The sequence below is a fragment of the Microtus ochrogaster genome, unplaced genomic scaffold, assembly GCF_000317375.1.
Source record: "Microtus ochrogaster isolate Prairie Vole_2 unplaced genomic scaffold, MicOch1.0 UNK9, whole genome shotgun sequence".
Lineage (NCBI taxonomy): Eukaryota > Metazoa > Chordata > Mammalia > Rodentia > Cricetidae > Microtus > Microtus ochrogaster.
The window spans coordinates 6,892,879-6,908,917 of record NW_004949107.1 but is presented as its reverse complement, the minus strand read 5'-3'; the positions used below and the strand labels follow the sequence as shown (position 1 = coordinate 6,908,917).

At 41.7% G+C, this 16,039-nt stretch overlaps 1 protein-coding gene across 2 annotated transcripts in view; it reads left to right on the top strand.

Annotated features, from left to right (window-relative positions):
- The first annotated feature begins 8,472 nt into the window (after nt 1-8,472).
- Nucleotides 8,473-16,039, top strand: part of Aftph (aftiphilin) — a 66,488-nt gene continuing 58,921 nt past the window's right edge. For both annotated transcript variants that reach the window (XM_013353510.2, XM_013353509.2), the window contains exon 1: nt 8,473-8,666. The gene's annotated coding sequence lies outside the window, so the exon portion shown is untranslated. The remainder of the gene's footprint in view (nt 8,667-16,039) is intronic.

The following is a 16,039-nucleotide window of genomic DNA, read 5'->3' as shown; positions in this document are numbered from 1 at the left end:
CTCAAACTCAAAGCTCTGCCTGCCTTGGCTTCCCTAGTGCTTGGATTAAAGGCGTGTGCCACCATCACTCAACCTAAAACACAATCTTTAATTTTTTTAAATAAATAAAAATAATGAAATTAACTCACACTTTATTCCATGTTTAAATATACCTAGGAAAATAATTTATGCATGCATATTCTCTAGCATCTTAATTTATTTTTGTTTTTTTGTTTTTAGCGATGGGTCCTTGCCAACATACTTGTATAGTTTTGTCAGTATCTTCTAGTCCCGAGTTCTACCCTCATCTGCTCTTGAGGACCTTAACTACATGATAAGGGCTAGCAGCATGTTCTGGACATAGAAAAAGGACATTTCTTCACTGCTAAATCAGGACAGGTTTTCAAAGGAGGTGATATGTGTGCAAGTTTTATAGGGCTTTACCCAGGTATAAAAGAGCGGGGGTTCGAGGCAGAGGGATTCCAGCAGGAAAATGTGAGCTCTGCATTGTGATGGCCGTTCCCGGCTGTCACCTTCACTGTGCCTGGAATAAACTATAATCCAGAAGTGGAGGGCACATCCGCGATCTGGGTCACCTTTAATCATGGCCACACCTTCTGTTAGAAGCCTATATAAGGACAATGGAAGAAGGAAGGAAGGGGTATTATTTGCCTGCTTACCCTAACCTCCAGCAACACATCTGTCCTTCTTTGAGATCCCAGAAGACAGCTGTGACACCCAGCCTCATGAGACTGAGCAGTTACTAGATTTTTGGGCTTTCCATTCATAGCTATTGTTGGACTGCAGCATGTAAGTCATTCCAGTAAATTCCTACACACACGCGCGCGCACACACATACACACACACACACACACACACACACACAGAGAGAGAGAGAGAGAGAGAGAGAGAGAGAGAGAGAGAGAGAGATTGAGATTTATTCCATAAGACTCTAGAGAACCCTGACTAATACATTGTAATTGAGTACATATAATGAACTAACACAACAGGAAGCTGACAGAAAATTTTGGAAAACCTTGTTTCTAAGCAAAAGAGTCCTGTTTTTATTGTGCAGGCAAACTGGAGTGTTTTCAGTAATGAATGACATAACCAGATTTCTGGTAGTAGCCCCGAGATTGAGTTTGGAGGTGATTGAACCAGGAAAACAAACAAACAACTCCACTCAGCTAGAAAAGGGACTTGTAGGTCCAGATGTGATCTATAGTGCAGTGATTTGTGGGCTCCCACTTCTTAACAAAGGGCCCCTCGTGAAATACATCACTGGCTGCCTTACTTGACTGAAGGAGTTGGAATCTACATGGCTGTAGACCTGAATTGTTGGTCTACAATGGAACTGCCAGGGATGAGCATCAGTAACACCACTCTAGGCTAAATGCTTCAGTTTGTACAGCACCAGTGTAAGCTGATTGCCCATTTGTCCCTACCTACACGTGTACTTGATTTTAGTCAGGCTAATGTCAATCTCTCATAGCCCTTAGTTCTACCTTTATTTCTCCTTGGAATCTTAACTATATCATTCTTAACTTGAAACATGCTCATGTTGAGATCAGTACTTGGATTTTTCAGGATAGATGTAGTTCTGCAGATGGCGACACAGACAGAACACAGGTAGTGCTTTATTGACCTATTTGATCGTTCCCTCAAACATCATTTCAACATTATCTATGCCTGAAACTAATAGGATGGTAAAAGCATCGTGTGACATCCAGAAAAGCTTTCAGGGCCTGTGATCGGCAACCCTGTCTCCTTGGGGCATGGATTTTATGGGTTCTCTCTTACATGCTTGCCTTGGCTTCACGAACTCATAAGACTAAAAGCACCATGAAGTGTGTCTATCATCTCACTACGAAGATGAATTTTCTTACATAATTCTTCTCAAATAGTTAAGGTACTCTAAGGAATGTTATCTAAATGGATTTTCAAAGCCACGCTTTCAACATTTTCACATCAAAAGAAATGAAAGCAATTGTTGGAATAAAAATGGAAAGTTTTCTTTTGGGTAGTGCATAAAAGGGGAGCCATTACCAGGTGGGAAAGAATCCGTTAGCATTATGGATAGGGGTAATTTCTAAAGAATTTATGGTTGAATCTGTATAAAGCTAGCACTCTGAAATGTGGTCCACTTTATTTATTAAAACCTCACGGGTGTGATACTACAACAAGAATGTCAATAATTTTTAAAACTTTGTAGTGATACATATTTACATAACTATTATTGAGCACAGAAGTCTCTACCATCCACTTGATGGATTCAGCTGCTTCTCCAGCAAGTGTGTGATGCCAGTAAAGTAGATGAAAAAGAATGTTCTTTTCTTTTAAGGGCAACCTCCAAGCTGTCAGTATAGTGGAGCAGACTGGGAGATTAGAAACTATAATAGGTATATGACCAGTATTGTAGATATGCACACGTTAATGACAGGGCTTAGAAAAGGAGCAAGAGATGGAGAAGTGGGAATGGTTCAGGAGAATTGTCTGTATTCTGTCAATCATGTTTTAAATAAACACTGATTGGCCAGGCAGGAAGTATAGGTGGGTCAACCAGACAGGAAGTAGAGGCAGGGCGATGAGAACAGGAGAATTCTGGGAAGAAGGAAACCCATTCCTCCCAGAGTCCTGCCCAGATCACTGAAGAAGCAGGATGTGACCTGCACAGATGAAAAAGGTACTGAGCCATGTGGCTATCATGGATAAGGATAATGGGTTAATATAATTACAAGAGTTAACAAGAAGCCTGAGCTAATGGGACAATCAGTTTATAGCTAATGCAGACTCTCTGTGTGATTCTTTGGGGGCTTACTAGCTGTGGGAACTGGGCAGGACAGAAACCCCAACAAGCTGGCCCTCGCGTTACATGGGAAGTCAGAGGAGAAGGCTTCAGAAAGAGAGACTGGAGCCTTGATTGTCATTGTATTCTTCCCCTTCTTCGTTCTCTCCTCCTCCTTCTCCTCCTCCTCCTCCTCCTCCTCCTCCAACTCCTCTTCCTCCTCCTCCTCTTCTTCTTCTTCTTCTTCTTCTTCTTCTTCTTCTTCTTCTTCTGTTTTAACAAATAAAGCTTTCTTGAACATCAGAGTGCAGAACTAAGCCACTAGAGGCCAGGAAGTGATGGCATACATCTTTAATTCCAGGACTCAGGAGGCAGAGGCAGAGGCAGAGGCAGAGGCAGAGGCAGAGGCAGAGGCAGAGGCAGAGGAATCTCTTTTAGTTCTAGGCTACCCTGGGTTACACAAGATTGAATCTGTCTAAAAGAGAAACAGAGCTCACACAAAGGTGAACCCAGCACTTGGGATCCCACACCTTTAATCCCAGCACTAGGGAAGTGGACACAGGAGTGATATGGCTGGGCAGAGAGAGAAATATAAGGCAGAAGGAGACAGGAGCTCATTGCAGTCTGAGGTTTGGTGAAGACAGTTGCAGTCTGAGGATGCAGTCTAAGGACAGGATTGCCCCTTAGCTGTGAGCATTGGTAGAGGTAAAAGAACTCTCTAGTGGTTGGTCACTCTGCCTAGCTCTGTTCTGCCCTGCTATAGGCTCAAAGCAGTCTCTTTATTCATTAACCAGTAAAAGCAACACATATACAGAAGGACTTCCCACATCATCTCCCCTTTTCTGTCTAAATAAAAAGGAAGGTTTTAACTTTAACACAGTAATTTAATATAACAAAACAGATATCAAGCAAGAATTACAGTTGCAATATTTATGTCTACTTTATCTTTTAGCATAACTAAGGAAAACTATAATTATAACTATTCTTCAATTCCATGAAAGACTCCAGAAGGATATAATATTGCCTAAGTAAACAGAAAGTGCATGTAAACAACTTCCAAACCTCTAGAATTGACAGAGACATTTCACTACCTGGACAGTCACCCATAGTTTTTCTGTAACATTGAGGCATCCATCTTCAGGCTACAGGACCATAGTATCTAGCAAACTTTTTCATGAAGCAGGAAATCTCAAAGACAGTTATGCCTATATTGGCAGTTTTTCAGTCATTTTTTTTTCTGTGTCCTGCAGAATGTCTTGCAGACTCTTTCATGAAGCAGAAACCCTGAAGAGCTGTCTCACCTTTTTTAGGCATCATTTTTCTGTGGGTCTTGCATGTCCAGTTTGTACAGCATACCATCAAGCAGTCCAGGCAAGAGCAGTTTCTTGCCCAAATGGCTAGCAAACTCTACAAGGAGTCTTTTTGATGCCCATCTTCCTCTTGAAGTCATTGGTGCTGCTTAGGAGCAGATGTGTCTCACTGTCATGAAAAGTCTTAAGTTATTAAAACATTTTAAATTCCATATTCTGAAGGTCTTCGAGAGGTTTGAAGATTACCTATCCACCTGAAATATATCTCTCTATATTTAGAAAACCTAACTAACATGACTACAAGCTTGACATTATAGATGACTATCTACTAACCTGCATTTTTTAATTATCCATTACACTTTTAAATGAGCTGCACAAACACAATACCTTAATCAAGAGCAGAAATAAGCATGTAACCAAGATCCATACCAATACAAATCTCTATATCATATCCTCCTTTAAATGTAAACAAACATTTTTAAACAATAATTTAAGGAATTTGTGCGTTTATCTCCAAACTGCTCCTGCTTTTTGTTGGGTAAAGTATTTTCTTTTCGGGGGGGCGGTTCACTGAGACCTTTCAGGGGATCTTGGTCCATCAAACCACATCTGTGGAAACAAAAGAAGAACCTCTTTTCCAAAGCAACAAATCCATAGACCCAAATTTTGGAATCAAGATACTGTTAAAATATATAGGTTGGTTTAGCTTAGCAGCCCATACAATGAAATATCTCTCTGTACTTAGCTCCTTCATAGCCAAAAAATTTTTATAAAAACACAATAATATACATAATCCAGACTCTCTGTATATATTCCATCTTTTTGTGGATTATTTTTCTTAGTCTATTACTTTTTCTACAAGTTTAATATATATTTTATTATCTCTACTTCTTTAATCTATGACTGTCTGTACTCTTTTTATATTACATTTGCTGTCTCTTTAATCTTTTTCTTCTCTCTCCCAAGCTTATGTACATTTTTTAAACACACTGTGACTCATTTGGAATTCTTTTATGTCTGAATCTGTCCTATTGTGTATCTGAAATTCTTTTCTGTTCAGAAGCACTTCCTAAAGTGTGAAGCAGCTGAGTGTCATTACTAAGATGAAGGCTTCTTTACCTTTTTGGCTCCACCCAGCCCAACATGGTGGGATAGAGGTCTGTTTAGTGTGATCCATGCTCACAGCCCCATTTTCAGGCACACAGTGGGTCTATGTTGCCATTAAATGCTCCATATGCATACCTTTTGAAGAGTCAGAGCTGTTCATGGTGGTGAACCAGGAAGCCTTCTTAAAGGAGTTGTGCAGTTTTTGCTGCTACCGCTGAGTCAGAAAGACCTCTCTTAAGGGAGCTACAGCACGCCTCCAACCAGAAAAAAAGCGGCTAAATTTTGGGGTGTGTGTGTGTGTGTGTGTGTGTGTGTTTGTGTGTATAGAATTCCTTTTTAAGCTTTCTCAGGTTTTACATGGATATAGTCAACCATGTTTGCTATATGGAATCTCAATGTAATTTTAATTTGCATATCTCTGATGGTTAAGATTGTTGAACACTTTGAAAAGTATTTACTAGCCATTTATATTTCTTCTTTTGAGAAATCTATTCAGTTCCATAACCAATTTTCAGTTGGATTGTTTATTTTGATGTTTAGGTTTTTGGGAGGGTTTTGAATTTTTGTTTTCATTTACGTGCACATGCATATGTGTGTGTGTATGTGTGTGTATGTATCTGTGTGTATGTGTGTGTATGTATGTGTGTATGTATCTGTGTGTGTGTGTGTGTGTGTGTGTGTGTGTGTGTGTAACTACATGTGTATGAGTCCCATGGAGGCAAGAAGAGGGTTTCAGATCCCCTGGAGCTACAGTTACAGGCCACTGTGAGCAGTCCAGTGTGAGAGTTGAGACCTGAACTTGGGTCATCTGGAATAACTGCTGAGCCATCTCTGCAACCTTGATTTTGAGGTGTTTCCATCATTATTCCCGATGTGTGTATGGTGAATGGGATTGTTTCCCCGATTTCTTTTGCAGTATTTTATGTGCACAGAAGTCCAGTTGGTACTGCCACTTAAGTGGTTTACTTCTCATGATAAGTCCTGCTGTCCTCCTGATAACAGTGTATTAGCACTGCTCCTTACTGAGCAGAGTTGAAATCCCACTGCATTTGTGCACATTAGACAGTCTAAACTAATTACAATTGATTCAGGAGTTACAGTCATTATTTGTTTTCTCTTTTCTATGCCTTTACAAGGCTTTTCAATATCACCATCTAAAAGATCTGCTCCAGGGTCAGAAATGCATTACTTGACAATGGTTGTCTAGGGAATGTAATAATTTGTAAAGAAATAAATCCATACCTCATCTGTATACTTAGGTATTTTAAAAATCTTTTCTTTACCAAAGTAGTCTATGTAGCAGAGAACTAGACAACAGAGTAGGATAGGAACTGGTGTATCTACCCCTGACAGCAAACTCAATTGGTGTATTCATTTTATCTCTGTGGATACATGTATAAATGTTCCCTGAAACGTTTACAACTGGATTATAGATTCAACATTTCAAACAACTAGAATGTGGTATATCTTCGGAGATAGAATATATCTATGTGTAGAATGTGCATAACTTCAGAGTTTTATTAGTATACCTAATAATTAACAATATGTTCCTAAGGCTGTTTAATACCAGCATGTATTCAGATTTCCTCAGTTGTTATCATATAATCTGTGAAATCAGGAAAAAATCTTCCCAAAAGTATGGTTTCCTTTTAAACTGTTGTAAACATTTTTGATTGGTTAAATTATTTGAAATTCATCATTCAAACCTTTCCTTCTGTTCTTATTCGGTATTTGTTTGGTAGAGCTATTAAGTGAAAAAAAACCATTGTTTGCCTCAAATCAATTAATTTCCAGTTTTACATACAGTTGTGTGTGTGTGTGTGTGTGTGTGTGAGAGAGAGAGAGAGAGAGAGAGAGAGAGAGAGAGAGAGAGAGAGAGAGAGAGACTTTCATTCTCTGTCAATAAACACAGTGACACAATTTTTTTTTCAAACTTGCATCAGAGCTACACCAGCAGGGGGCGAAATACAAAAGGAATAAATTTGACAAGCAATATAGATTTTTCTCACTTCAGTGACTGGGCAATAACAAAAAAATCCAGCATAATCACAAGGCACTTTACAATTTAAAGTGACTCAGTCTTTGTTATCTTGCAACGACTGAACTGTAAGGAGACAAATGCGGGTCTATTTTAGTTCTTCAAGTTAATTTGTCTAGCACATTGTGGAGACAGGGTGAACCATGATGAATTGCTATTGTCCTTATCTTTCCCGACGCGTATAATTCCTCCACTCAAAGGGCTGGACAGTTCTCTGCGATGACGGGTGTTTTCTGTCCTTGTTTCTTTGGGTTACTGCTGAGCTTTGCGGTTTTAAAACTATTTTAAATAATTCAACGTGGGCAGAAAGAGAACCCGGCAGGGCTCATGATTTGTAGGGTAGAGCCCATGGTCCACCGTCTCGGACAGAAATAATAATCGTGCAGCCTTGTAGTCTGAGTTTTATAGTGGCACGTGCTCTAACAGATTCACGGGAAAGGACGGGGGAAGGTTATAAAAAGAAAGACCAACTGCTCAGGACTGATGGAAACAAAGTCTCTTATGACCTCTATAATAGAGATTCGCTCAAACGCACAAGTTGATTTGAAAGATGTATGAAAAACGACCGTCTTCTAACATCAACACAATTCTGGGCTGATTTTTGTAGAAGACGATTTGTTAGTTTGCCTGCTGACTTCTCGTCTTAAGTAGGACAATCACTTCTCATTTGCTAAATAACAGCTTCCTCTTTTGTTGGCTTACATAAAAAAAGAGGAAGGGAATGAAAAAGACTTTTTTTCCGGGCGCAAAGGACGAGCTGATGAATGTTGTCCAGCCGGTTTTTCCAGTGGCGATCTGGTTCTGTCTCCACACGTCTGCAGTTTGATTCCAAGGGGAGACTTAACCCGCTCCCTGGCCCAACGGGAAAGTAACCGGGCTAAGCGGAGCTCGGGTCCGTCGCCGGGAGCGCCGCCTGAGGGGCGGGCGAGGAGGGAGGGCGTCCGCAGCCCACACTTGAGCGCCTCCAATGAGTACAGAAAAAGGCAGTCTGCCCGCACCCAAAATGGCGAACGTCGTTCCTCACGACGGCGCCTGCGCAGGAGTCCGAATTCGGTGACACTAATTCCCCCGGAGTGTCCTCCCCCACCCCGGCACCCAACAGCGCCCGGCCCCGACCTAGCCACCTGCGCCCGGAAGTGACGTAGCAGCGGCAGCGGTTCCCCGCTGCATGATGGGAGAGTGTGTGGAGTGGGCGGGGGTCTCCGCGGAGGAGGAGGAGGCGGAGGCGGCGGCGGCGGAAGAGGGCGGAGGGTAGTGGGATGGGGGTCCCGCGGCAGCGCTGAAACTCCGGGTGGGCGTCCATGGCGCCGCTGCGCTGACAGGGCTGGGAGCAGCTCGCCTTCCGCCCTCGCCCGCTCAGCGTCCGAGCAACCGGTCCTTCCTCGGGGAGCCAGTTCCTCCCCGGGCCGCCGAGCCATGCCCATCGCGACCGTCCGGGACGAGCCAGGTGAGTGCCGCCGCCGCGCTCCCGGGGGCTACGGAGGAGCCTGCCGGCCCGGTGGTCCTGGCTTGGAGCACCTGCCGGCGTCGGCCCGGCTGCGGGCCTGCGAGCTCGGGCGCGGGCTCTGCTCCCCTCGGCGGCTGCGGAACGCCGCCGGCAGCGCCCGGAGCGGTGGCCCGGCGCTCGGCATCCCGAGCTCGGCCGAGGAGAGCCAGCCGTGCCCTCCCGGCCGCCGTGGCCCGCCCTGCCCCTTGGCTTCTACCTGGCCGAGCTGCGCGCCTCCGGGGCTCCCTCCCGGCCGCGGTGGAGAAGTTTGGGGCTCCGCTCCGGCTTCCTCCTTCTCCCTCCTCCCCTCGTGACAGGTGTAAACACTGGCTGCCTCGCGGAGGCCCGAGGCCGGCGGCTGCGGGAGTGTGTCTCCTCGGAGGGTCTCGGAATGTCCCCAGCGGGCAGGGACAGCCCCAAGCTGTGTCCCTTGTGGAGAGGACCTTTTCGGCACTCCTCAGGAAATTGTCTGCGTCCTCTCCCTCATTGCGTTTGAAAGTTGAGCTATTATTCTTTAAGCGCCCGGCTTGGCAGGTGCTGCGGGGTGCAGGGGACAGAGGGCGAGCAGTGGTGGGGTCTTTTTCCCCTTGGGAAAGCGAGACTTGTTGGACCTCCCACTGCCCCCCACCTTCTTGGTTTATTCAAGTTATAGCGTGATTTCCCTCTGAATCGGTTGCGGCCGAGGAAAGAACTGACTCATACATATAAATATTAACGGGAGGGGGGACACGTCAAAGGAGCTATGGTTCTGTTTCGGAGTTCTCACTTTAAGTAAAACTTCTACCCATAAACTTCACGGCATAAATGTCTTCTACGAGGCACGTCCTCATACTCAGAGGTTGGTTTTTGTTTGGGGGAGGTTACTGAGGGAGACGAGGGCTCGGGAGCAATTTAAATCTGATTTGATATTTAACTGTTGGTTTCGGTTAAACTATTAGAGAAGTATATGCTAAACTCTAGGGGGAACTGTGCTTCAACTCTAATTCATTGATAGAATCAGCCTAGTTTACCCACTTTTCATAAGTTTCTAAATATTGGCATTTATAGTAATCATTTTTAACAATTTCCAGGGGTGTGTTTATTAAAATAAAGTATTTATGGTAGCCTTCTGCATGGAGAGGTCTCACTCGAATCAAAAGTTAGATCCAGCATCAAAATTTCTAGTCCAGCAAGTAGAACCTACTAGATTATTAGATCTAGTCACTTTTCTGTGTGTATCAGGTTTATTTATTGATGTCTAGAGACATATTTTAAACCATTAAAAAAGCTCCGGAAAGACGTTAACTAGTACTCAGATAATATGTAGGGCCCTCAGATAATATGTAGGGCCCTTGAGTTTGAACGTTACCTGATATTTTGACCTAGAGGCTGTAATGAAAATAATCTCATGTCAAGCAAAGATAAATCCACAATGGCATTGATAAATTTTGCAGAATCCAATTGCCTATGAAAATCTCATAATCTAGGTGATTCCATTATAGAACATAATTTTAAATTCTATTCTGCTTATAATTAATAAAAAAACTATGCAAAAAGCAGTGAAATTTGAGTACTGATTTTTTTTCTGAATTCTAACAGGCAAAGAATTTATTAAATAGCATCTCATTGAGAAATTGACTGTCCAACCTTCCCCTCAGGTCTCATAATAGCAATCTCTTAACGTATTTAGATACTTAAAAACCCTCAAGAATTACCTAAAGTAAATGTTGATATTCCAATTTAATGTTACCAACAATTTGTTTTTGTTTTTTGAGGCAGGGTTTCATGTAGCTCAGGCTAGCCTCAAACTCCTAATCCTTCTGTCTCTGCCTCTCAAGTGCTTGGTGTGTGCCATCACGCCCAGGTTCCAAAAATTTGTAAATTAAAAATAAAGGACTTCTCTCTCTAAGCACTTTCAGTTCCTCATTATGTAGCCCAAAAGACTTTACAGCCAAAAGTTCAATTTTTTGCTGTTGTTTTAATGCAACTTTAAAAATATTAAGCAACTATGGATTTTACATATGTCATTTTGGTGATTAATTGTTTCTAATTAGTATATGCATTTGTGTGTGCAGACACAATCATAATTGTTTCTAATTAGTATATGCATATGTGTGCGCAGACACAATCACAACTCTTTGTGCAGCTTTGCATAGTAATTTCTAACAGTGATATGTTCTGCTTTCTGTGAGCTAGATACTTGCTCTTTTCTCTTTGTTTTGTGTTACTGAGGCGTGAACCCAGGGCCCCATGCATTTTAGGTGGGCACTGTACCAGTGAGCCCCATCCCTAGCCCAGCAAGATACTTTAAGAAATGTTTTTCTGAGTCAGTGAGATGGTTCAGTGGGTTAAAGGCACTTGCTGCCAAGCCTGCTGCAACCTGAGTTTCATCTCCAAGACCCATATTGTAGAAGGAAGGAACCGAGTCATGCAGATTGTCCTCTTCCACATATGTGCCATGAAAGACTCATGCATGCACAGATGTGCACATAAATAAATATATGTAATTTTAAAATACTATATTCTTTATGAGAATTTAAGTTATTTTTATCCTCCCAACAACCCTGTAAGGTAGCATATAGAGTACTATCCCTATTTTTCAGAGGAAACTGGGGCACAAAAATAGTAATTTTCTTAAGGCAAATCAGCTGGTAAGTGACAAGGTAAGATACAATAGAACATTATGTAGTTTTTAAAAATGTAAAACTATACCACTCTTTTCTGGGATTCATGAAGCATGTATCACAAGAATAAAAATGTGTGGGCTGGGGGTGTTCTGCTCAGTGGTAGAAAACTTGCTTAACTTGTACAAGATCCTGCGTTCAGTCCCAGCATTGCAATATGTAATGGTAACCACCAAGTAAGTATAAAAGTTAACCTCTGGAGAACTAGAGAGTGCTAAAGGATTGGGAAGGCACCCGTGACTTTTCAAGTGGATCCTTACTGTTTGTCGCATACTTGATTAGAGAAAGTTAAGTAAATTCTAACATAGTTGTGTTAACAGTTGTGTAGTGGGTGTGGGATCATTTCTTTTCCTCCGGCTTTGTTTTATTGCTTGGGATGCTTTACAGTAAAATGAAAAGTTTAAACATTTCTCTTCAAAACAAAGTATCACTTTTTTCTTTAGCAGGAATTCAGAAGGGAGTAGGGAAACAATGTTATTTTGTATTGACTTCGTTTTAAAGTACGGGAGCTATTAGCTTGAATTAAAGCTTTTCCAGGTTTCTCTGCCTTAACTTCTTTTGCCTGGGCCCTCATCTAAAATTGCTGCCAAACATCTCAACAGCCCTATTTAACATACGTGGTTTATATTTCTAGGTGGACCCTAGAATTCAGGGCTCATTGATCAGTAGGTTAGACCAATTCTCTGGTAAAGAGAGGTCAGAAACTTGGGTGGGAAGAGTTCCTGAGAAGTGTAAAGAGGAAAACAGATGCAATAGTCCATCTGACTCTTGTTGACTACTGCTACTTCTCCCAGATAGCCACGGTAAAGGCAAACCAAAGATAAATTGCTAAGAAACTAAGTATCTGTATGTTCAGACCTTAATTTACAAGCACTCTAATAGTGATTACTACCCAGAGGAAAACAACATAGTAAATTAGGGCAAATTTCCCCCTTTTGATTCTGTTTGTGTAGGTATAGCATATGGCAGTTATTTAACTGAGTATCTTAGGGTCTTCGGGTTATTCTTAAAGTAGTCATCAAGTACCTGCTCTGTGTCAGGCCCTTTTGTAGGGAGACTGAAATGACAAAACAACAGTAAAACCCTGTCCTCACAGAGCTTTGATTTCTAGTGTGTGTGCGTACTTTACACATGTTTGTGATTGGGACAGGCGCTGAGGTAGCAGACATAAAAGAGTTGGTTTGGGGAGTAAAGGAATATTACTTCTTACTTTAAGTCATGGACTAGATGGCGTTTATAGGGTATTGATGGGTCTTGCTGCTTAATGTATGATGGGGTTAAAGACTTAAGACCTGCAGGAAGTAAAGATAACCATGCGGGAAGAATAGTAGATATAAATACATGCCCAGAATATTGAAAGGATAGCAGCAGGTAAGACAATGTTTCTAGAAAAGCAGGCAGGAGAGCTAAACAGGTCAGATCGGAGATAGAGGCCAGTTGAGCAGCGTTGGAAGCCCTTTGTAAACGTCCTAGAGACTAGCTTTTTAGTGGGAAACAATTGCTTTACTTTATTTATGTTTTGTATGTGTAAGTTGTGTGCCTGGTGCCGAGGAAAACAGAAGAGGGTGTTGGATTCCTGCATGTGCAGTTATGGATAGTAGTAAGCCATCATATGGGTGCTGGAAATTGAACCCAGGTCCTCTTGTTGCAAGAGCAACAAGTAGTCTAAGTCCCTGAGATTATTCACCACCCATTTATGTTTTAAAAGAATATGTTAGGGCTGAGAGTGCAATTCAGTAATAGGCACATGCACACATACATGCACACACATACACATCTACCTTCAGAAAAAGGATGCATGTACTTATTGTACAGGAAATAAACCATAGGAATGCGAAAATAGAAGCAGAAGCACTCATTGAGGAACTGGGTACAGTGATGCAGCTCAGGCAGTGTCCAGAACTGGTAGTGTAGAGATAATGAGAGTGGCCAGTGTTTGAGTTGAAACCTAGAGTCTCCTCCCATTGCTAAATTCAGAGAAGTTATATTCAGTCACCTTCCAGAAACTCAAGTCCATACAACCAGTGTCCTAGCCTATTCTGACACTTCCTCTATCCTACTTTCTAATCAAATTCTATTACATGTCTAACTGTGCCCAGACAGTGGCTCCATGTATCATCCTTGGTGTCAGCCGTTTTCTCTGTAAAATCCTTCAGATACTTTCTTGCCTGGGCATGGGCTGTACACCTCAGCACTCAGGAGGCCAGCCTGGTCTACACACAGAGTCCCAGGCCAGCCAAGGCTACATGGGAAGATCCTGTCTCAGAGAAGAAAATCTTTTTACCCCCTAGAGCATTTAATCATTTTCACTATTCCTCCTCTTCCCAATCAAGTTAGATTGCTGTTAGCCACACTTTACCTCCTTAACTATACACCCACACAGAGTTGTAAACTCTTCTCATATTAATCCCCTTATTAGCCTTAAGTTTCATTATGGTTATTACTCCCTTTACTCTGTTCTAGCAGTTTTGTGAAGTAGATACTTCGTAGTTGGTTATGTTTTTTATGCTTAAAGCATACAAAGGTAAAAAGGGGCCACATTTAATAAGACAAAAAACTGACCTGTTACAGTTTTGATTTGGTTTGTATTTTTTTTTAAACAATGAACTTTTTTTGTCTTGTCTTGTTTTTCAAGACAGTTTATTTTTTTATTATTATTTATTTATTTATTATGTGTACAATATTTTGTCTGTATGCCTAAAGGCCAGAAGAGGGCGCCAGACCTCTTTACAGATGGTTGTGAGCCACCATGTGGTTGCTGGGAATTGAACTCAGGACCTTTGGAAGAGCAGGCAATGCTCTTAACCACTGAGCCATCTCTCCAGCCCCCTTGGTTTGTATTTTTAAAAGGGGGTCTTATTATGAACCCTGACTGGCTTGGTCCCTAATATGTAATCCATTGTGCCTCCGACTTGTAGCAGTCCCCCTTCCTCTCCTTACCGGTCACCACACTCCTAGTCTCCTGTTAGGAACTTGTTTCTGTCAATTCTAGAGTTTTGGAAGTTGCTTACAGTGCACTTCCTGTTTACTTAGGTAATATTATATCCTCCTGGAGTCTTTGATGGAGCTGAAGAATAGATGGAGTTTTCCTTAGTTATTTTAAAAGATAAAGTAGATATAAATTTTTAATTCTGTCTTGATAACTGTCATATGTAATTTTACCATGTTAAAGTTAAAACCTTCCTTTTTATTTAAACAGAAAAGGGGAGGTGATGTGGGATTCCTCTCTGTATGCTGTGAATACCATTGGTTAATATTGGTTAATAAAGGAACTGCTTTGGGCTTATAGCAGAGCTATAGGGGAATAGAACTAGGTGGGGAAAACTAAACCGAATGCTGGGAGAAAGGAGGGAGAGTCAGAGAGAAGCTGTGGTGCCACCGGAAACAGATACGGTGAAACTTTGCTGATAGGCCACGACCTTGTGGTGATTCACAGACTAATGGAGATGGGTTAAATTAAGATGTAAGAGTTAGCAAATAAGAAACTAGAGTTTGGGCCAAGCAGTGATTTAAATAATATAGTTTCTGTGTGATTATTTCGGAGCTGAGCAGCCAGGGAATCAAAAAGCGGCCTCCTCCAACAGTAACTAACATATATTCTCCCAAGCATTTATATATATTTATATGTATATGTATGCTTTTCACAAAAAGAAAAAAACTTTTATATTTATTTATTGTTGTAGGGGAGGGTAGGTATTCATGCCATCATGTTTGTTCAGAGATCAGAGGATAACTTTGTGGATAACTGAGTTTTCTTTTTTTACCTGTACGTGGGCTCAAGGGATCAAAAGCAGGTCACAGGCTTGCTCAGCAGCTCCTTTACCCACTCAGCTATTTTCCTGGCCCAACAGAATGGGATTTGGTGCATACAGTTTAGAATGTTTTGCTTTGTCAAGTTGCCTAAACCAATATTCAAGACCATAATCGGCCTCTTCCCCAGTTCATCCAAAAATAATTTGGATGATTTGTTGAAATCATTATTAACTTCATGTTATATTTTTCTGGTTCTTAAAATTATGAAATTACAGAAAACTATGGAAAAATAGGGGGGAAACTGGTATACTTCCTTTGGCAGGAGTTCATCTGTTTAATGCCTGACACCAAAGTAAGACTCAATATGATTAGAAGGAGTACTGTAAGGGAAGTGTGTGTGTGTGTGTGTGTGTGTGTGAGAGAGAGAGAGAGAGAGAGAGAGAGAGAGAGAGACAGACAGACAGACACACACACACACACACACCAGAGGGCAGCATTAGTATCTTCCTCGGTGTTTTATATATGTGTATGTAAATTATTTTTTTAAAAAAATATAAAATCTAATCTATATTTTTTGACTTTTTGTTGTTTGTTTGTTTGTTTTAGGGCAAACTCTCCCACTGCACCTGGAGCTCATTGAATTGGCTAGACTGGTTGGCCAGCAAGCCTCTCCTTGTCTCTTTTCTGGGCTGGGATTAAGAGTCATTTTGACCTGGCTCCAAACGCAGCTTCTCATGTTTGTGCAGCAAGCACCTTACTGCTGTCTCCTCTTCACTGGCCAGTTTGCTTCCAAAAGAAAGTTGTTAACATTTGGTTTTTCTTCCGTTTCTTTTTTTAAAAAAATTTATTTATTTATTAAAGATTTCTGCCTCCTCCCCGCCACCGCCTCCCATTTCCCTCCCCCTCCCCCATCAAGTC